This window comes from Mustela lutreola, chromosome 12 (assembly GCF_030435805.1).
Source record: "Mustela lutreola isolate mMusLut2 chromosome 12, mMusLut2.pri, whole genome shotgun sequence".
NCBI classification, from domain to species: Eukaryota; Metazoa; Chordata; class Mammalia; order Carnivora; family Mustelidae; genus Mustela; species Mustela lutreola.
Window position 1 is genome coordinate 61,238,183 of NC_081301.1, and position 22,215 is coordinate 61,260,397.

Genomic DNA, 22,215 nt, shown 5'->3' on the forward strand with positions numbered 1-22,215 from the left:
TGCCTTCGGCTCAGGTCATGATTTCAGGGTCCTGAGATCGAGCCCCGCATTGGGCTCTCTGCTCGGCAGGGACCCTGCTTCCCCCACCCTCTCTGCCTGCCTCTCTGCCTACTTGTGATCTCTGTCAAATAATTAAAATCTCAAAAAAAAATTAACACCTATCATACAATTCTATATTAAATCAGATAACATCTTAGATTCTAGTTCATACAAACCATAGCATATTCGGACTATAAAAAGAATTAAAAGGAGAAAAATTACAATTGATAAAATCCCATCCTTTGAGTTAACAGTTTTATTAAGAGTTGATGAAAATGGCCATCTCCAGATGGATAGCAGAATGCTCACACAATGAGTTTTCTCCTGGAACTTTAACATAAAAATTTATAGGTTACAGGGTCTGCCATTTTTTACAGGCTTTATCTTTTAACAGGATCCAAGACTTTATGTTTGGCAGTGACATGACATCAAGTTTTAGCCACTAGTAGAAGAGAATGGTTTCATTGACTTGTGGTCGGTGGTAGCTCCCAGAATCACAGCATCAGCAACAAGAGGTATGCCGATTAAGAGCCAATGTCACAATTCCTAAGAACAAATCCCCCATAGTTTTCCCAGTTTGTTCCACTGAATCCTGTCCAGTCCAGAATAGGACAAAAATGGGAGAAGGGTCAGCAGAAAAAAGAGACCTGTGGCTGAGACCTGAAAAGCAATGGTCCTGTGTATGCTCTTCTCACTCCCAAAACAGCCTCCGCTCAGCCTTCACACATCCATTGTTTATGTCTCCCAGAGCCTTTGCATCAAGGCCCCTGCCTAGAGCCAGGGTAGCAGAAGCCATAATTACAATGATTCAAAAGTGGTTGACAAATGTTAACTCTTTTCTTTTCCAAATTTTATTATGGAAAATATTAAACATATGCCAAATAGAACACTAGAGTCAACTGCACATACCCATCACCCAGCTTCATTAATTATAAATACATGGCCATACTTATCCACCTATATTCCTACTCAATTACCCCACACATACACTATATTATTATGAAACAAATCCCAGACATTATTATTTCAAAGGTGAATATTTAATTATGTATCTATAAAAATATAAAGTTTTTAAAAATATAACCATAATACCATAATCACATTTGAAAAAGTTAATAATTCCTCAATATCATCAAATATTCAGTTAGCATTCAAATTTTTCCTATTGCTTAATATATTTGTTAGTACTTGGTTTGTTTAAATCAGAATCCAAAAAAGGTCCATATATTGTATCTATCCCTATGCCCCAATATTTCCGGTAAACTAGAAGGCATGATTATGTTTAGGTTCAATTTTTTTGGCAAGAACAGTTTATAGGTGGTGCCTTGTCCTTCCTATTGCATCCCATCAGGAGGTACATAGTGCCTGAAGTTACTATTGATCAAGAGTCCAGGTGTTGCCAGCCTAAGTCATTGATTACAAAGTTCCCTATCAGCTTTTCAACTCCTGCTCTTAGCAGGCATTGATGTTAATTGCTTAGATCAATTATCTCATTAAAGATGGAAATACTGATATTTTAAATCTTATATTCTCCATTAAAATACAGTTAGTCAAAACTGGAATTTTCTACAAGGAAACACTTTCTCTCAATAAATAGTTGGTTGCTCTGATGGAAACAAAAAAAAGTGACAGATTGAGTTCTTTGCTCTTATTTACCTATTTTTAGAATAATGGATTCATTCCCAAACATCTCACAAAGGTGACCAATTGTGCTGCTTATCATTGTAAGTCAGGTGTATTAACATATCCTATGAACTTCATTCAGTCTATTTGCAGTTATATATTTTTTGTGTTTTTCAAATTGTCCTATCTTTGATCAGTGAAGTCCTTCAAGTCAGCTCCTAAATCTTTTAATACAGTCCCCAAAGTCTTTAATGGTTTTCTTGCGCTCTGGTGTGAAAAGATGTTTCAGGCTCACTTTATATATTTATTCTTCCAAACCTGGAGTGGAATTCTACACAAACCCTGTTGTTTCTTTTAGAAAAGCTATGCTTTTACCTCTCTCCAACTCTTGTTTCTCCTTATTACACCAAAGAACCGGATGAAGAAACATGGAAGTGCTACAAGGACAAATCGGCAGCCATGTGGTGATAATAGGTGAGTACGTCTGACCCTGAAAGAACTTGTGTCCAGCAGAAGTCAATTCCATAGGAATCCATCTCCCTGAAGCTGGGAAGCAGCTTCAGCAGCTATCCTGCTACCACCAGATCCTGAAGATAACAGAGGAGAGTAAGAAGAATTACATCCTTGATGACATGGTTGAGCTAATGAATCGACCAATCTGGAAGTCACCATACCTCTGGAACTCCTGCTAGGTGCAATTAAAAAAATCTCCTTACTGCTTACCTCCATTCAGAACCATGGTTTCTTTTACTTGAGGCCTACCGTAAAGGATACACATCCTCCTCTTTAGAAAATAATTGATTATTACATAAGTCACCCTTTGTTCCCTCTTTCCCCATACCCTTATATGGTTCACTTCTCTTGAGCATATTGGGGAAGGCACTTTTTGGAAGCCTATTCCACCTACTTCCACGTGAGTCTAACTTCAGCTTGGTTCTCTGCTCAGACTCACTCCCAGCTCTGGCCCAAACATCTAAACTGTTTTACTGTTAGTCATGACCTAGAAAGTCTGGCCCATGTCCTCACCCTTCACTAGGTTGTGAGTAGCAATCTTTTTTTTTTTTTAATTTTTTATTTTTTATAAACATATATTTTTATCCCCAGGGGTACAGGTCCGTGAATCGCCAGGTCCACACACCCCACAGCACTCACCAAAGAACACACACACCCAATGTCCATGACCCCCCTCCTTCTCCTAACCCCCCTCCCCCCAACAACCCTGTTTGTTTTGTGACATTAAGAGTCACTTATGGTTTGTCTCCTTCCTAATCCCATCTTGTTTCATTTATTCTTCTCCTACCTACTTAAGCCCCCATGTTGCATCACCACTTCCTCATATCAGGGAGATCATATGATAGTTGTCTTTCTCCGCTAGACTTATTTCACTAAGCATGATAAGCTCTAGTTCCATCCATGTTGTCGCAAATGGCAAGATTTCATTTCTTCTGATGGCTGCATAGTATTCCATTGTGTATATATACCACATCTTCTTGATCCATTATCTGTTGATGGACATCTAGGTTCTTTCCATAGTTTGGCTATTGTGGACATTGCTGCTATAAACATTCGGGTGCATGTGCCACTTCGGATCACTACGTTTGTATCTTTAGGGTAAATACCCAGTAGTGCAATTGCTGTGTCATAGGGCAGTTCTATTTTCAACATTTTAAGGAACCTCCATGCTGTTTTCCAGAGTGGTTGCACCAGCTTGCATTCCCACCAACAGTGGAGGAGGGTTCCCCTTTCTCCACATCCTCGCCAGCATCTGTCATTTCCTGACTTGTTGATTTTAGCCATTCTGACTGGTGTGAGGTGATATCTCATTGTGGTTTTGATTTGTATTTCCCTGATGCCGAGTGATGTGGAGCACTTTTTCATGTGTCTGTTGGCCATCTGGATGTCTTCTTTGCAGAAATATCTGTTCATGTCCTCTGCCCATTTCTTGATTGGATTATTTGTTCTTTGGGTGTTGAATGTGCTAAGTTCTTTATAGATTTTGGATACTAGTCCTATATCTGATATGTAGTTTGCAAATATCTTCTCCCATTCTGTCAGTTGTCTTTTGATTTTGTTAACTGTTTCCTTTGCTGTGCAAAAGCTTTTGATCTTGATGAAATCCCAATAGTTCATTTTTGCCCTTGCTTCCCTTGCCTTTGGCGTTGTTCCTAGGAAGATGTTGCTGCAGCAGAGGTTGAAGAGGTTGCTGCCTGTGTTCTCCTCAAGGATTTTGATGGATTCCTATCGCACATGGAGGTCTTTCATCCATTTTGAGTCAATTTTTGTGTGTGGTGTAAGGAAATGGTCCAATTTCATTTTTCTGCATGTGGCTGTCCAATTTTCCCAACACCATTTATTAAAGAGGATGTCTTTTTTCCATTGGACATTCTTTCCTGCTTTGTTGAAGATTAGTTGACCATAGAGTTGAAGGTCTATGTCTGGGCTCTCAATTCTCTTCCATTGATCTATGTGTCTGTTTTTGTGCCAGTACCATGCTGTCTTGATGATGACAGTTTTGTAATAGAGCTTGAAGTCCGGAATTGTGATGCCACCAACATTGGCTTTCTTTTTCAATATCCCTTGGGCTATTCGAGATCTTTTCTGATTCCATATAAATTTTAGCATTATTTGTTCCATTACTTTGAAGAAGATGAGTGGTACTTTGATAGGAATTGCATTAAATGTGTAGATTGCTTTAGGTAGCATAGACATTTTCACAATATTTATTCTTCCAATCCAGGAGCATGGAACATTTTTCCATTTCTTTGTGTCTTCCTCAATTTCTTTCATGAGTACTTTGTAGTTTCCTGAGTGTAGATTCTTAGCCTCTTTCGTTAGGTTTATTCCTAGGTATCTTATGGTTTGGGGTGCAATTGTAAATGGGATTGACTCTTTAAATTCTCTTTCTTCGGTCTTGTTGGTGGTGTAGAGAAATGCAAATTATATCCTGACACTTTACTGAATTCCTGTACAAGTTCTAGCAGTTTGGGAGTGGAGTCTTTTGGGTTTTCCACATATAGTATCATATCATCTGTGAAGAGTGATAATTTTACTTCTTCTTTGCCGATTTCGATGCCTTTAATTTCCTATTGTTGTCTGATTGCTGAGGCTAGGACTTCTAGTACTATGTTGAAGAGCAGTGGTGATAATGGACATCCCTGCCGTGTTCCTGACCTTAGCGGAAAGCTTTCGGTTTTTCTCCATTGAGGATGATATTTGCAGTGGGCTTTTCATAGATGGCTTTGATGATATTGAGGTATGTGCCCTCTATCCCTACACTTTGAAGAGTTTTGATCAGGAAGGGATGCTGTACTTTGTCTTTTCTTTTACTGATGTGTTGTATCACATTGACTGATTTGCGGATGTTGAACCAACCTTGCAGCCCTGGAATAAATCCCACTTGGTCCTGGTAAATAATCCTTTTAATGTACTGTTTAATCCTATTGGCTAGTATTTTGGTGAGAATTTTTGCATCTGTGTTCATCAAGGATATTGGTCTATAGCTCTCTTTTTTGATGGGATCCTTGTCTGGTTTTGGGATCAAGGTGATGCTGGCCTCATGAGTTTGGAAGTTTTCCTTCCATTTCTATTTTTTGGAACAGTTTCAGGAGAATAGGAATTAGTTCTTCTTTAAATGTTTAGTAGAATTCCCCCCGGAAAGCCGTCTGGCCCTGGGCTTTTGTTTGTTTGGAGACTTTTAATGACTGTTTCAATCTCCTTCCTGGTTATGGGTCTGTTCAGGCTTTCTATTTCTTCCTGGTTCAGTTGTGGTAGTTTATATGTTTCTAGGAATGCATCCATTTCTTCCAGATTGTCAAATTTGTTGCCGTAGAGTTGCTCATAGTATGTTCTTATAATAGTTTGTATTTCTTAAGTGTTAGTTGTGATCTCTCCTCTTTCATTCATGATTTTATTTATTTGGATCCTTTCTCTTTCTTTTTGATAAGTCTGGCCAGGGGTTTATCAATCATATTAATTCTTTCAAAGAACCAGCTCCTAGTTTCGTTGATTTGTTCTATTGTTTTTTTGGTTTCAATTTCATTGATTTCTGCTCTGATCTTTATGATTTCTCTTCTCCTGCTGGGCTTAGGGTTTCTTTCTTGTTCTTTCTCCAGCTCCTTTAGGTATAGGGTTAGGTTGTGTACCTGAGACCTTTCTTGTTTCTTGAGAAAGGCTCGTACCACTATATATTTTCTTGTCAGGACTGCCTTTGTTGTGTCCCACAGATTTTGAACTGTTGTATTTTCATTATCATTTGTTTCCATGATTTTTTTCAATTCTTCTTTAATTTTCCGGTTGACCCATTCATTCTTTAGAAGGATGCTGTTTAGTCTACATGTATTTGGGTTCTTTCCAAACTTCCTCTTGTGGTTGAGTTCTAGCTTCAGAGCATTGTGGTCTGAAAATATGCAGGGAATGATCCCAATCTTTTGATACCGGCTGAGTCCTGATTTAGGACCGAGGATGTGATCTATTCTGGAGAAGGTTCCATGTGCACTAGAGAAGAATGTGTATTCTGTTGCTTTGGGATGAAATGTTCTGAATATATCTGTGATGTCCATCTGGTCCAGTGTGTCGTTTAAGGCCTTTATTTCCCTGTTGATCTTTTGCTTGGATGACCTGTCCATTTCAGTGAGGGGAGTGTTAAAGTCCCCTACTATTATTGTATTATTGTTTATGTGTTTCTTTGATTTTGTTTTAATTGGTTTATATAGTTGGCTGCTCCCACGTTGGGGGCATAGATATTTAAAATTGTTAGATATTCCTGTTGGACAGACCCTTTGAGTATGATATAGTGTCCTTCCTCATCTCTTATGATAGTCTTTGGCTTAAAATCTAATTGATCTGATGTAAGGATTGCCACTCCTGCTTTCTTCTGATGTCCATTAGCATGGTAAATTCTTTTCCACCCCCTCACTTTAAATCTGGAGGTGTCTTCGGGCTTAAAATGTGTTTCTTGGAGGCAACATATAGATGGGTTTTGTTTTTTTATCCATTCTGATACCCTGTGTCTTTTGACAGGGGCATTTAGCCCATTAACATTCAGGGTAACTATTGAGAGATGTGAGTTGAGTGCCATTGTATTGCCTGTAAGGTGACTGTTACTGTATATGGTCTCTGTTCCTTTCTGATCTACCACTTGTAGGCTCTCTCTTTGCTTAGAGGACCCCTTTCAATATTTCCTGTAGAGCTGGTTTGGTGTTTGCAAATTCTTTCAGTTTTTGTTTGTCCTGGAAGCTTTTAATCTCTCCTTCTATTTTAATGATAGCCTAGCCGGATAAAGTATTCTTGGCTGCATGTTTTTCTCGTTTAGTGCTCTGAAAATATCATGCCAGCTCTTTCTGGCCTGCCAGGTCTCTGTGGATAAGTCAGCTGCCAATCTAATATTTTTACCATTGTATGTTACAGACTTCTTTTCCCGGGCTGCTTTCAGGATTTTCTCTTTGTCACTGAGACTTGTAAATTTTACTATTAGGTGACGGGGTGTGGGCCTATTCTTATTGATTTTGAGGGGCGTTCTCTGAACCTCCTGAATTTTGATGCTCGTTCCCTTTGCCATATTGGGGAAATTCTCCCCAATAATTCTCTCCAGTATACCTTCTGCTTCCCTCTTTCTTCTTCTTCTGGAATCCCAATTATTCTAATGTTGTTTTATCTTTTGGTGTCACTTATCTCTCGAAACCTCCCCTTGTGGTCCAGTAGCTGTTTGTCCCTCTTTTGCTCAGCTTCTTTATTCTCTGTCATTTGGTCTTCTGTATCACTAATTCTTTATTCTGCCTCATTTATCCTAGCACTGAGAGCCTCCACTTTTGATTGCACCTCATTAATAGCTTTTTTTATTTCAACTTGGTTAGATTTTAGTTCTTTTATTTCTCCAGAAAGGGCTTTTATATCTCTCGAGAGGGTTTCTCTAATATCTTCCATGCCTTTTTCGAGCCCGGCTAGAACCTTGAGAATTGTCATTCTGAACTCTAGATCAGACATATTACCAATGTCTGTATTGATGAGGTCCCTAGCCTTCGGTACTGCCTCTTTTTCTTTTTTTGTGTTGAAATTTTCCGCCTTGTCATTTGTCCAGATAAGAGTATATGAAGGAGCTAGTGAAATACTAAAAGGGTCCAACAGCCCCAGGAAAATATGCTTTAACCAAATCAGAAGAGATCCCAAATCGTGAGGGTGGAGAAAGGGGATAAAAAAAGGTTCAAAAAGAAAGAAAGAAAGAAAAAAGGGAAAAAAGAAAAGAATTAAAAAAAGAAAACGAATAAAGAAAAGTATACAAAAGAAAAAATATATATATATATTAGATAAACTAGTTAAAAAACGTTAAAAAAGAAAAGGGTAAAAGTTAAAAAAAATTAGCAGAAGAAGATAAAAAAATGAAAAAGAAAAAAATTAAATTAACTGCAAGACTAAAAAATCACAGGGAGAAAGCCATGAGTTCCGTGCTTTGCTTTCTCCACCTATGGAATTCTGCTGCTCTACTTGGTATTGAAACCGCACTCCTTGGTAGGTGAACTTGGTCTTGGCTGGATTCTTGTTGATCTTCTGGGGGAGGGACCTGGTTTGGTGATTCTCAAGTGTCTTTGCCCCAGGTGGAATTTCACCACCCTTACCAGGGGCCAGGGTGAGTAATCCGCTCGGGTTTGCTTTCAGGATCTTTTGTTCCCTGAGCGCTTTCCGTAGAGTTCCAGAGGATGGGAATACAAATGGCGGCCTCCTGGTCTCCAGCCCGGAGGAGCCGAGAGCTCAGGGCCCCACTCCTCAGTGCGCCCTCAGAGAACAGCGCCCAGTAACTCCCGTCTGCCTGACCTCCATCCGTGCTCCAAGCCCACAGAGCCTGTGGCTGGTTCAAGGTAACCCCAAGTTGCGAGCTTACTGTCGGCTCTGTCTCTGTAGCCAGCTTTCCCGTTCCAATACCCGCAAGCTCTGCGACACTCAGACACCCCCGATCCTTCTGTGACCCTGCGGGACCTGAGGCCACGCTGACCCCACATGGGCTTTGCCCCGGTTTAGCCTCTGGAGCGATGTCCCTCATCAGAACAGATTTTAAAAGTCCTGATTTTGTGCTCCGTTGCTCTGCCACTTGCCGGGAGCCGGCCCCTTCCCCCGGGGTCTATCTTCCCGTCACTTTGGATTCACTTCTCCGCCAGTCCTACCTTTCAGAAAGTGGTTGTTTTTCTGTTTCCAGAATTGCTGTTCTTCTTCTCTTCGATCTGCTGATGGATTTGCAGGTGTTTGCAATCTTTAGATAAGCTATCTAGCTGATCTCCTGCTAGCAGAAGTAGTCTCAGCCTGCTACTTCTCCGCCGTCTTACCTCTGAATCGAGTAGCAATCTTTTCTTGAAGGTTTAGGCTGAACAGAGAGCAGTTATGACAAATACAGAAAAAAACTTTACACTAGATGTCAGACATCCTTGTTCCAAGAAATTCACTGGTCATTCCCTCCCCATGGAATTTCTCACACTACACTCCTTGAAGGTTCTTAACCTGTTACCTAGCACCCCCTCCTTGCCCTCTCTCTGTACCATACCTACCTTCTTCTCTTACAGGTTCTTCAACCATCTGAATGCACCAGCAGGCAGCTCTAAACTTCCTGTTATTTTACTGTGCAGAGCACTTACCTAGTGTTTGTTTAAAATTCAATTCCACCTTGCTTTCAACAACAAACAGGCTCATAAATGCATTTTCCTAAATAAAAGAATAATTATGGCTCTGAAAGAAAAATTAATTTTACCTCCTTCTTGGGTCAATCCACTCAAATTCAGCCATCTAGAAACAACCATTGATTTTCTTATTAAAACTTAAAATGGTAATAATGATACCCACCTTATATCACTGCTAGAGAGCTTTGTCAGTGACTGAGTTTAGAAAAATCATTTTATCTCACTCTGCCTCATTTTTCTCATCTGTAAAATGAGAATAAATAATAACAACTCTCTCATAGTCAACAGTGTTGTTGAGGTGATTAAATGTTGAGGTGTTCTCTTTGGTAGCTAGAGAATGCAAATTATCAGACCCTTATAAAAAGATCTTCACATACTGCAATACATGTTGTCTGCAAATTTATTCTAGAAATAAACTCTCTCTCTTTCTCTCTCTCTCTCTCTCTTTCACACACACCCACACAAATACACACAAAGGGCTTTGAACTGTTCCTGGTACATAGTAAGTACTCAAGACATTTTAAGAGCTGCTGCTGCTTGTGTTGGTATTTGAGCAGACATCGTTGATCTAAAAAGATTATTGGACATTATTCCATGGGATAGAGAAGAGCCCCTGTAATACAGCGTTATTGTGAGGCCTGAATGATATGTATAACCTGAAACAACACCTGGGATGTAGTGACTAGTAAAGCCAGGCTTTTGATGCTGAGAAGATCAGTAATACTGTATGTAAGTACCTGCACGAGGCAGGAGATCAATAATGTGAGATCCTATCATTTCACTCTCAGGGAGGTTATGAATGATGTTGTAGATGGGGGACAGAGGGAACTGGTATTTTTTTAAATGCCCCATGTTCACCCCAACAGAAGATATCATTTGTTATTGTCATTACTCTTGTTATTACTATTAACAGAAGTAGCAGTAATGTGGAGCAATGGCTGAGCAGCTGCATAATCCAGGTTCTGTGTTCCTATTCTGACGGGAGGTAGAGATATCATTCAGCCTCTGCCCACAAGTATAAGCCAGAAGGAAGAGCCTCAGGTCTCACTGCTCAATCCCACCCCCGACTTCCGTCTTGCACACCAATGGGGGCTAGGCCACCCTCTGGGAGAGTTTGCTGGGGATCAGCTTTCCACAAACAATTGCCACCTGCCACAGTGAGAGAGTCAGCAGGAAGTTCACAGCATAAAACTCCTGGGCAATACTGCTTCTCAGGGATACAGGGACAATAAAGAAGCAGAGACCAACCCAATCCTCCACTCCCTCCCCAGTTTTTTCTAGGCCACATGACCCAGCAAGCTCTGCAGCTATCCCAAGAGTTTAGAATAGACGTGGAAGTGAGACAACTAGAAAATACTACTGAGCCCTGACCCCAGTCACTAAACATTACCAAAGATATGGACTCTCAACTCTATGGTCAAATAATATTTGACAAAGCAGGAAAAAGTATACAGTGGAATAAACAGTCTCTTCAATAAATGGTGCGTGGAAAATTAGACAGCTGTATGTAGAAGAATGAAACTCGACCCTTCTCTTACACCATACACAAAGATAAACTCGAAATGGATAAAAGACCTCAACGTGAGACAGGAATCCATCAGAATCACAGAGGAGAACATAGGCAATAATCTCTTTGCTATCTGCCACAGCAACTTCTTTCAAGATATATCTCCAAAGACAAAGGAAACAAAAGTTAAACTGAATTTTGGGGACTTCATCAAGATCAAAACCTTCTGTACAGCAAAGGAAACAGTCACAAACAAAGAGGCAACCCACGGAATGGGAGAGGGTATTCACAAATGACAGTACAGACAAAAGGCTGATATCCAGGATCTATAAAGAACTCCTCAAACTCAACACACACAAAACAGACAATCATGTCAAAAAATGAGCAGAAGACATGAACAGACACTTCTCCAATGAAGACATACAAATGACTATCAGACACATGAAAAAATGTTCATTATCACTAGTCATCAGGGAGATTCAAATCAAAACCACATTGAGATACCACCTGACACCAGTTAGAATGGCCAAAATTAACAAGACAGTAAACAACAAGTGTTGGAGAGGATGTGGAGAAAGGGGAACCCTCTTACACTGTTGGTGGGAATGCAAGTTGGTGCAGCCGCTTTGGAAAACAGTGTGGAGATTCCTTAAGAAATTAAAAACAGAGCTTCTCTATGATCCTGCAACTGCACTACTGGGTATTTACCCTAAAGAAACAGATGTCGTGAAAAGAAGGGCCATCTGTACCCCAAAGTTCATAGCAACAATGACCACAGTGACCAAACTGTGGAAAGAACCAAGAGGCCCTTCAATGGACGAATGGTTAAGGAGGATGTGGTCCATATACACTATGGAGTATTATGCCTCCATCAGGAAGGATTAATACCCAACTTTTGAATCAACATGGATGGGACTGGAAGAGATTATGCTGAGTGAAATAAGTCAAGCAGACAGAGTCAATTATCATAAGATTTCACTTACTTGTGGAGCATAAGGATTAACACAGAGGACATGAGGAGAAGAAGAGGAGAAGGGAGTTGAGGGAAATTGGAGGGGGAGATGAACCATAAGAGACTATGGACTCTAAAAAACAATCTGAGGGTTTTGAAGGGGCAGGGGGTGGGAAGTTGGGTGAGCCTGGTAGTGGGTATTATGGAGGGCACGTATTACATGGAGCACTGGGTGTGGTGCATAAACAATGAATTCTGGTACACTGAAAAGAAATTTTAAAAATTAAAAATTTAAAAAAATAAAAAGATGTGTGTCAAGGTACCCAACAGTGTTAAATTCCTCAGAAGCGATGACTGAGCCACAGGGGCCCAGGATCAGAGAAAGATATTTTCTGTCTTTCCCATAGAAGTGCTGAGAGAATGTTTATGGCATTTACATGGAGACTTACAAGTTCAAACCTGGGAAGAGAAAGTGGGTAACAGCATCAGATGTGCGCCAGTGTGGGCCTTGAGCAGCAAGGTGGGTCCACTAGGGTCCAACCATGGGGCCACTTGTCTCACTTGGTGAGGCAAAGACAAGCCAGGCTCCAGACCCACCATGCAGGTGCTCGGATTTCTGAGTAGCAACAGGCTGGTCTAATCTTGCCTCCAAATATCAGAAAATAAAACATTAGGAAGTTGGGTCAACTAAGTACTAAAAATTGGAGTAAACGTCTTAGAAACAAAGACCCTATGAAGTTAGTTCACTTAAGGAGTTCCTTAATCATTCTGTCAAAAATATCGACACAGAGACAGGGGAGAGGGAAGCCTGATGCAAGGTTACTGGCTACTCAGAGGACTGACCATTATGCTAGATTAGAAGCCTCTTACAAAAGGAACTAATTAAATGCTTCTGCACTAAAATGATTGCATGGCTATTATCTGCCCACTCAGAGAAAGTGAGAACCACAAAGTCCAAAATGCAGCAAACAGCAGGCTTAATTGTCTTCTGTAAGGAATGGCTTTTGTTTTGCTCAGTGCTCCATCAAAAACACTTAAGTGTTAATGTACCCTATATAATCTATCTGGCTAGCTAACTAGTTTAATCCATCACACACCATGTGAAAGAATAAAAGCAGGTTGGTAGTGACAAGTTAATAGTAGAGGCAGGAAATAAAATGGAGAAACACACTTTGATTGATGGTACTACTATAGATGGACTCGGTCTGGTTTTATATAGTGGCCAATCAAAGCAAAATAGATCTAGTAATTTAAAACTTTAAATATGTCTCCTCAATTAAAAAGTTAAAAGGCCAGTGGATGTATTGCATTCCAATTGAACAATAAAAATTCAATTACAGCCAAGTCTCAAATATCTACAAGTCGATCTGCCACAACAAATCTTAATTTCAGCTCCTCAGTGGCCTGATTATCTGTTCTGTCAGCCTAAACCCCTTTGTGGCAAAAATCTCTTTGATTTTATCTCAACTTTCTTAGACCATGTGGAGGAGGACAAAATGGTGCTTTGGATCAGGAACATTTAAAACCAAACATTCCAATGTGTTTTTTACCCACAAAGACTACAGGAGAGTGAGAGGCACAAATCTTAGAGGATCGAAAGGGATCTACTTAGTTCATGTCTTGCTACAGCCTGAAAATAATAATGTCATCCATCCCCAAGGCTGTGAAGAAAAACCAGTAGTCTCATGGAGGCAAGGTGGGAAACATACATGGCTTTCCAGAACTTCTTGTTCATTACAGTGGGGACTTTACATTCAGTTGAACCTACTAACCAAATCTGGAGCCCTCTTTTTCTCTTTCGTAGCTAGAGAGCACAAATTATCAGACCCTTGTAATTAGATCTTCACATACTGGAAACATGTTGTCTGCAAATTGATTCTAGCAATAGACTCTCTCTCTCTCTCTCTCTCTCACACACACACACACTCACACACACACATACACACAAATGATATACATATAAGATTAATCACCGCAACACATAGGAAACAATCAAAACAGTCCAAAATGTCCATAAAGAGAGGACTGGTTAAAGTATGGTGCATCCAGCAATGAGATGTTAGCAGCTATAAAAATAAGAAAAACAAATGGCAACTCTTACTCTTTGTTAACATGAAATGATCTCCAAATCATATTGTCAAGTTTCTTAAAAAAAAAAAATCAAGATGCAAAAGGGTACATATGCTATAAAACCGGTTGTATAAAAAGGTGCAGCTCCACACCCATACATACACACATACTTGCTTATATATGCATAGAATATCTCTCAAGAAGTATCTAAGGGTAAGGCCTGATAACCTTTGTTGCCTGTAAGGCAGAAAACAGAATGGGTGGTAACAGCACTGGAGGCATTTTTATTATATACTTTCAAAACCTTTAGATTTGAATATGTGAGAATATTACCTATTCATAAATGAATTGTATAGTTAGCCCTGTTAATCTCTGCTACTAGCTCTCCCATCCTTTGTTTCCTATCAATTTAGTCACTTGAGGTTCTCTGTGTGTACATATACCATGACCCCCCAGTGGTTCTATAATCTTCATACTGAAGACATCTCTTTAATGAGTGGTTCCTGATATAGATAGATACTTTCCTGATATAGATAGGTACTTCCCACAAAATATAGTCATTCACTTCTCCTAAGCATAACTCCAGACCCGAGTCTGGATTTATGCCCTTTAGAGCTGCAAATTGGTATTTCCTTTTTGGATTCTCACAGCCCATCCTAGAGTTCCAGGGCTCACTTCAGTCCCCAGAGGAGTTGTCTTGACCAAACCCCAGGCCAGCAGAGAACTGAAGAGTCTGATAGTCCACTTCTGCTGTTGTCTCCAACAGCCTCAGGATGTTACAGAGGACAATGAGTCCAGCCAGTTTTATCAAGGCTTTGCGTGCTATGCTGATGCCTACTGCCCTAGTCTCTGTTCATTTATTCCCTCCTGTTCCCCAGATTAGGACGCCCTACCTGAGGCCTCCTGAATCTGCCACATCCTGCCGAGCTCTGCTCACTATCTCAGACTTCCCTTGGTGGGTTTTTTTGTTTTTGTTTTTGTTTTTAATCCCTTGGTGTCTCCTATCAGTGGAACCAATTCGTTTCCTTAATGTGAATCTCAGGAAGCAGGAGTTAAGTACTTAGCCCCTCCTTCCTGAAGATTCAGGACTCCAGCAAACTCCCTATTAATCAGCTCTGCATACCTGGCAGTCCAAAAGGAGGTACAAAATGTCCTCATACCCTCCTTGAGCAAAGAGTGTTTCCTCATCTTCAGTTTGCCTAGCTATGAAGGCCCCTGCAAATGACTCTTTTATAAGCCAGATCCAAAGTGTGATATGCTGTCTCTATCCCTAGACATAGGTTAACACAAGCCTTACCTCTCACTCAACGACCCCAGGGATCTCCCACTTAATCTTTGCTTAAACAGACCTACTTCTTCAAAAACAACTGCAGTTTAGGACATCTACTATTGATGTCACAGCCCATAATGAAAAACAAAATATTATCACAAAAGAACATTGAGAGTATTGAGTCAGACCTTCCATTTCATAGTTATAAGGAATATCAAGATTGTGCCAGTCCACTAAATGATCTTCACATCAAAGTGATTTGAATTATTTAATAGCCAGGGTGGAAACAGATCTGTGTTTGAAAACTATGTCCTCAATTCACTAGCTCCAACCTCAAACATCTTAATCCACAAGAGCTCCAGTTTTCTCATCTGTAAGATGGGGATTGTTCTGAGGACTAAATTATTCAGAGCCTGTGGAGTGTTACTAGTACATCACCAGCACTCACTTGAAAACCTACATCAGCAAGGCTAATGCAATAATTTATAAATTGGATTATACTGTAGGGATTTTATCCATTGAAATATCTATGCACTGTGTTAAGACTACAGGAGATTCAGGGAAATGAAAAAGGACTCTCTGACAAATATTGCTGCCTGGCTGAGCCGAGGACTACTCCCAACCAATTCTGCCTTGTCTATTTGCCCCCTAAGAGGTAGTAGAGCTAAATACCCATTTTCCCAGGCTTTATTAGAGTTGTGTGGCTGAGTCATGGCTCTGGCCAAGAAGACAGTAAATCAAAAGTCCACCAGCAGATTTGGGAAACAAAAGGCATAGAAATAACTGCCACTGCTTTTTTCTTCTTTCCTGCCCCTACTGTTGAATCAGTGACTAGAAGGACAGCAACCCTTTTGCAACTATGAGGCAACATGAGACCTCAAGCATAAGGGAAACAACCAGAGAACTGTAACAAAATTTGTTCTGGTATCAGTAAGCCAACAAACCAACTCTAGCAGCTGCCTGCCTCTGGACTCCTTATTCTATGAAGTCATTCAACTCCTATTTATTTCAGTCCCTTAGTAAAGCTTTCTTTTACTGGTAGCTAAACACAATACTGAGTATTATAGATGTTGCCCTCAAGGAACCCCTATTCTAGTGGTAGAAATAAGATATGTTTTCAAATTTCCAAAATACAAAGTGAGAGTTATGAGTATGATTTGACAGAACACCATAAATTATATAAAAATCATAACCACATTTATCCAAATATTTTAGGGCATGTTGGTAGAGGCATTGTATATTTAAGTATAGTACTTTATTCCATAGTCAGCATTCTAAAACATAAATACATTACTGCATATAGCAGAGCTCTTCAGGAACTACAAATGAAAGGTACATTGCCTGGAAAATATCCAATTTTGCATATGCTTATCTTTTCAGATATATGAAAACCATAAAGCAAAGGGATTTAGAAGTACTGTGTAGAGAATCTAACAATGTCCAAGGTTATAAAAAATCAAATTTTCAAATTTACTGCATAACATGTATTTGGTTTACAATTTTCCCAAGCATTTCATTGTGAAACACTGCATAGATATGACTAAGTTTCATATTTGCCTAATACTGTGGATAGAGCAAATACACAAATTGAAGAGCCTGCAGATACCTTCAGTTACTAAATTTTTCTATTGTTGTTGTTCTATGTGTTGGCTTAAGTGACATGTTTAGAGTATATAGCATATTGTGCATATACTGTACCAGCAGTGATTCTGTTTTGCAGTATGTGTGCTATTAACATAATGTCTGATACATAGCCATACCTTTTTCAATGGTTTACTGCATAATTTTTAAAACAATGGAAAACACTAACACTAGTCTCATGTTTTAAGAAATTTCAATTAAGTTTGCATCCAAAATTAGCATCATTATTACCATCAGAGACTTCACTAGGTCCCAAGTTGACTGAGCTGGAAAGGCTATGTATAATAATGAAAAGAACATTGAGTTATCTTCAAAAGACTGATTGAAATCTTCCAAAGTTATCTTCAAAAGAACTTGACTGGAGTTGTAGCTCTGGCTCAGGAAATTACTGGATGTGCAATTCTGGGCTATCATTAACCTCTCTGAACACCAGTTTTCTATTGGTAAAGTGTTGAGAGTAACATTCACCTCACAGGTTATCCTTAGAAAGGTCAAATAAGAAAAAAAACTGCTTTAAACTATCAAGTACTCCAGCAACTAAGGATATGTACTCTCCCGGTTCCACTACTGAACCTGGATAACCTTGTGTGCATTTATTTTGTCTAAAAATTATAGAAGCATTATTTTTTCCAGGAAAATGTGTGCTCCTCTGTTAAAGGAAATCGCAAAAACATAGTAAAAAGTAGGAATTCTGTACACTTTTTATTTATACTTTCATTCAGCTAACACTTATCAAGTGCTGACCATTGTAGCACTAATTAGAACTCAGGGTATAAAGGTAAATAGAATACACTTTCCTGACCTCCAGAAGCCCAGGGTTTTGTAGGGGCTAAAACCACACGCACATGTGATTATAATACACTGTGAAGCATATTAATAATCAAAGGTGTTAAGACAGCTGGTGAAAGGGAATTTGAAAAGATACATGCATCCCTATGTTTGTAGCAGCACTATTCACAGTAACTAAGATGTGGAAGCATCCCTAGTGCTCACCAATAGATGAATGAATAAAGAAGATGTGGTGTAGCACACGCACACGCACAAACGCGCGCGCGCACACACACACACACACACTATGGAATATTACTCAGCCATAAAAAAGGAAATAAATCTTGCCACTTGCAACAACATAAATGGACCTAGAGGGTGTAATACTGTGAAATAAATGTGAAAGTGAAATAAATCAATTAGAGAAGACAAATACCATATGATTTCACTCACATGTATAATTTAAGAAGCAAAACAAATGAACAAAGAAAAAAAAAGAAACAGATGAAAAATAGACAACAAACTCGTGGTTGCCAGAGGAGAGGTGGGTGAGGCGATGGGGGAAATAAATAAAGGGATTAAGACTATGCTTATCTATGGGGCGCCTGGGTGGCTCAGTGGGTTAAAGCCTCTGCCTTCGGCTCAGGTCATGATCTCAGGGTCCTGGGATTGAGCCCCGCATTGGGCTCTCTGCTCAGCAGGGAGCCTGCTTCCTCCTCTTTCTCTGCCTCTCTCTCTGCCTACTTGTGATCTCTATCAAATAAATAAATAAAATCTTTAAAAAAAAATAAAAATTTTAAAAAATAAAATAAAAAGACTATGCTTATCTGATGAGCACTGAGAAATCTATAGAATTATTGAATCATTGTTCTATATACCTGAAACTAATATAATATTGTGTTAATTATACTTGAAAAATTTTTTTAAATACTGAGAACTGTATTTCTGATATATATTTTAAAAAATAGGTGAAAGGAGGCCCTTTGAATCTCTTAGTTACAATCTGAAACGAGAGGGAACACCAGACAGGAGGGAAAATTACTGAGGAAAGGGAGATTTCTCTATGTCGTAGTTTTCTTAGAACCTGCACTTTAAGCAAGGCTTCTCTAAGAGTTCATTTCAAGAGCTTCTTTGGAGCTTCTCAGATGAGGGTATGGTCTTGGTCAACTAAATCCCTAATGCAATAAACTCTCATAAAAGAGAACATACATAATAAGTTGCAGTGTAGTCCTTCACCCAGTTTTGGTTGGTGAATTCTTTGCTTTATGAAATACTTCAGTGATTCAGTGGTCCCTCAGACCTAAAGTCAGGATTGGATAGCACCATATTCTCAGTACTGAGCTGGAATCTTTCTTCTCAATGCAACTACATCCAGCCAACTGGAAATCAAAGCAGGTTTAATGTACTCAATAAAGATTTCCTCAGGGCCTACCAGACACCAGACATTAAGAACAAAGCTAACTGGGACATAGTCCTTGCCTTCAAAGTCCTTACAATCAAGGAGTGACAGCCACATGATTAAAATCCTCCAAAAAAGCATTAAAGAGGCTATAAAACGAGTACAGCAGAGACGTGAGGGTTATAGAGTTAAGATATCTTAGAAGTTCAGGAAAGGATTCAGAGAAGGATAAGTGTTGAAATATAAGTGGTTATTCACCAGATGGTCAAAGGGAGAGGATATTCTGGGTACCAGTATACACAGACACATAAAACTGTGAAAAAATGCTGGTGTGTTCTGTGAACCACGAGGAGAGGATTTGAGGTACGAGCTGACATCAAGGAAAAGTCAGACTAAGACAGTCCTCGAGTGCCATGCTGAGGATTTCGGACTCAGTGGGGATCTACTAAATCTGAAGGATTCTAACCTACTTTTAAGATTAGGTAAGTGTTGAGGAGGGTTTCAGGCCTGAGTATGCTACAAAAAGGATGCTGACTGCTACTTCAAAAAAAAAAAAAAGAACAGGACAGGAGAATATTTCCAAGCTGTTCATTACTTCCATTGCATCTAACACTTACAACTCGGAGTCCATGTCTAAAAAGCAAAACTGGGATAGCCACTTGATTAGATCCCCAAGTGCTAAAGAGATGGCTTTTAAAATGTGTCCATGTCTCAGAAACAGGCAAAGGCAAAGCATCTTCCTGGAAGTTCCCTAATCCTAGAGTTGTGATAGCTGATCAGAGTTCAAGGCGATCAATCAGAAAGAAGTCCACTGAAAAGGTACTGTTGCTGAGTACCGATGGAGAACCCAGCCATCTCCTATCTCTGAAGAAACTGGAAACTGTGCCAAGTGATATTTACATTGTTAGCTTCTCCATAAGAAAAGAACAATTTGTTAAAAAAAAAAGAAAAAGAAAAAGAAAAAGAAAAAAGAAAAGAAAAACAGTTCTTAAAAATGAAACCTTTGCTCCTTGCAAGGAGAATCTTTCACCAAAGCTCTCTAAAAATGAAGGCCCTCTTAATCTCACACCAAAATTTCAATGCAAGTATAAGCTGGGGGAAAGTTTAGACTAGAACTCAGCATGACACTTTTTTTCTCCTTGGTGGCCTAGAGGAACTCTACAGGAGTGGCTAATGTTGCACTGGATAGCTGGGTCTACTGCTTTGTGGTGTCTGGTGGCCCCTAGTGGAAGCTCAAGTCTCCTTCCCGTCCCACTGTCCAGCCCACCTCCAAAGAGAACTAATAGCAAATCAAATTTAAAGGTACTTTATTAAGCAGTTGAACTAATATGTAGGACACTAATTCTGCCAATAAATGAGACACTTACAACACTCAAGGATATGGTATCTCTTACTAGACTTTGTATAACACATAAGAGTTATTTTGGCCACAAACTGAGGGGAGCAAATGGATCTTTATGTTTCTATCTCAAACCCTTCTTTCTGTTGGTAACAGAAGCTTCATCTTAAACAGGGTAAGCTCGGGCAAACCAGAGCTTCTTTCTGTGGCTTTGTGCAGAGAGCTTTATCTGTCACACTGAGTCTTATAGAGCTCCTTTGATAAGGAGGACTTATCTCATCTGTAGTCACCATCACCTTTGCACCTCACATCCCCTAGGATGATAGTACATCAGCCCCAGCCCTGGTTGCCTGTGAGTATCTTCCCTGGCATTTCTGGAGATGTCAAAGCTCCCTGTGTGGTCACCACATCTGAGTCCTCTTCTGCCCCCACTGGTCCCTGCTCAGAGAGGTGAGAGTTCTTCTCTAAGGTAACACTGCAGGGAGGGGCTTCCAAATGTTCTCCCATGCCACCCTGCTGCTGTGGGAAAGGCAGTAGGCCATTTCAGTTTCTCTTTGCAGAAAGACACACCATATACCATGCTGCATGGTGCAAGAGAACTGCAAGGCTTAACATCTTTCTGGGCTTTCCTAAGAAGAGAGACATAGATCACCTCTGTCCTAGGACCTCCACTGAAGTGTAGTTGCCTCAGTCATTGCCCAAAACCCAACATCCCAACTCCCTACATCTCTGTACCTTATGCCCAGGATGCTTCTTCATTCTAGATGGGCGGATGAAGCTGGCCCGTGTCCCCCACCTCTCATTTCTGGCACACTGAACTCTACAGCTTTCTCTCACTTCCTCCTTCATGGCTCTTATTTGTCATGAGTTTTAAAAAGGCAAGTACTGCTTTTTTGCTCTTGTTGAGGTTCTTATCTGCTGCAGTTCTAAGGCAAGGTTAGTCAATGACTGAGAGGGAGAGACCCGAAGGTCGTTAAGAGTTAACTGAATGAGAAACAGCTGTTGATACATTCAAATATTACCTTTTCCAGCCACATTTGTCACTTCATGGAGATGGAGAAGTGGGATGTTTGGGCGTCCTCCTCCCAGGAGAGAGCTCATACCAGTCTTTCTGTCTCTCTGTCTTTCTCTCTGTGTCTCCCCACAGGCTCCCAGAGGCCCAGGACTCTTCTGAGGAGATGCACATTCACCACCTATTCTTCCCACCAAGCGATGTATGAAGGTATCAACGACTTGCCTGAAAATGCCTCTGCGGGAAGGTCAGCTGAGCTAGTTCAGCTCTTGATCTTACAAACAAAAAGCAAAACCTCTCTGGCTTCTTCCTTCCTCTAGCCCAGACAAAAGAGAGCCACCATGTAGTCTACTCTAGAGCACCAGAATTTTGCAAGTAGGGTTAAGCTCCAGAAGTTACTTTTTACTGAGAACACCAGCAGCCTCCATGCTGGAGTTGGCATTTACCTTGGCCTTAGGGGATGGGAAGGACATGGCAAATGGAATTCCAGGGAGAGGAATCAGCATGAAAAAAAAAAGGTCAAGAATTGGGAACCCACGTGGAGGGACAAGGGGAAAGGGAAGTTTAAAAATGACCCAAAGTTTCCATTCCAGGGTTATCAGGCAGATGGTGAAGCTCCGAACAGACCCAAGGCTTGTCATTTAGCATTTATCTTAAGCAGCCGTGTGTTCTATTTTTCTTTATATATCTTGCCTTCTTGAAAATAAAGATCACCTTTGATTCACTCATTTATTCATGTGTCTTCCTTACAACCTTAAAGGAAATAACCAGTATACACTGTTATACCTGGGAATGTGCCATGGAAGATATCCCTCAAACTGTTCTTTGGTTTTTCTTCATTAAAGAGAATGTTGCCAAAATTGTAGGTTGCTATGTTTTTCTCAAACTCTGTTTTAAGCTTTGTAGATTAAGGAAAAATCTATGTTATTGCTTC

General features: G+C 40.0%; 1 long non-coding RNA gene across 1 annotated transcript; it reads right to left on the reverse strand.

Moving 5' to 3' along the window:
* Nucleotides 1-315: 315 nt before the first annotated feature.
* LOC131813007 (uncharacterized) lies at nucleotides 316-21,898 on the reverse strand. Its single transcript, XR_009346573.1, has 3 exons — nucleotides 21,292-21,898; nucleotides 8,817-9,566; nucleotides 316-2,249 (listed from the first exon to the last, which is right to left on the reverse strand). It is a non-coding gene; the product is annotated as an uncharacterized LOC131813007 (long non-coding RNA).
* Between the last annotated feature and the right edge of the window lie 317 nt (nucleotides 21,899-22,215).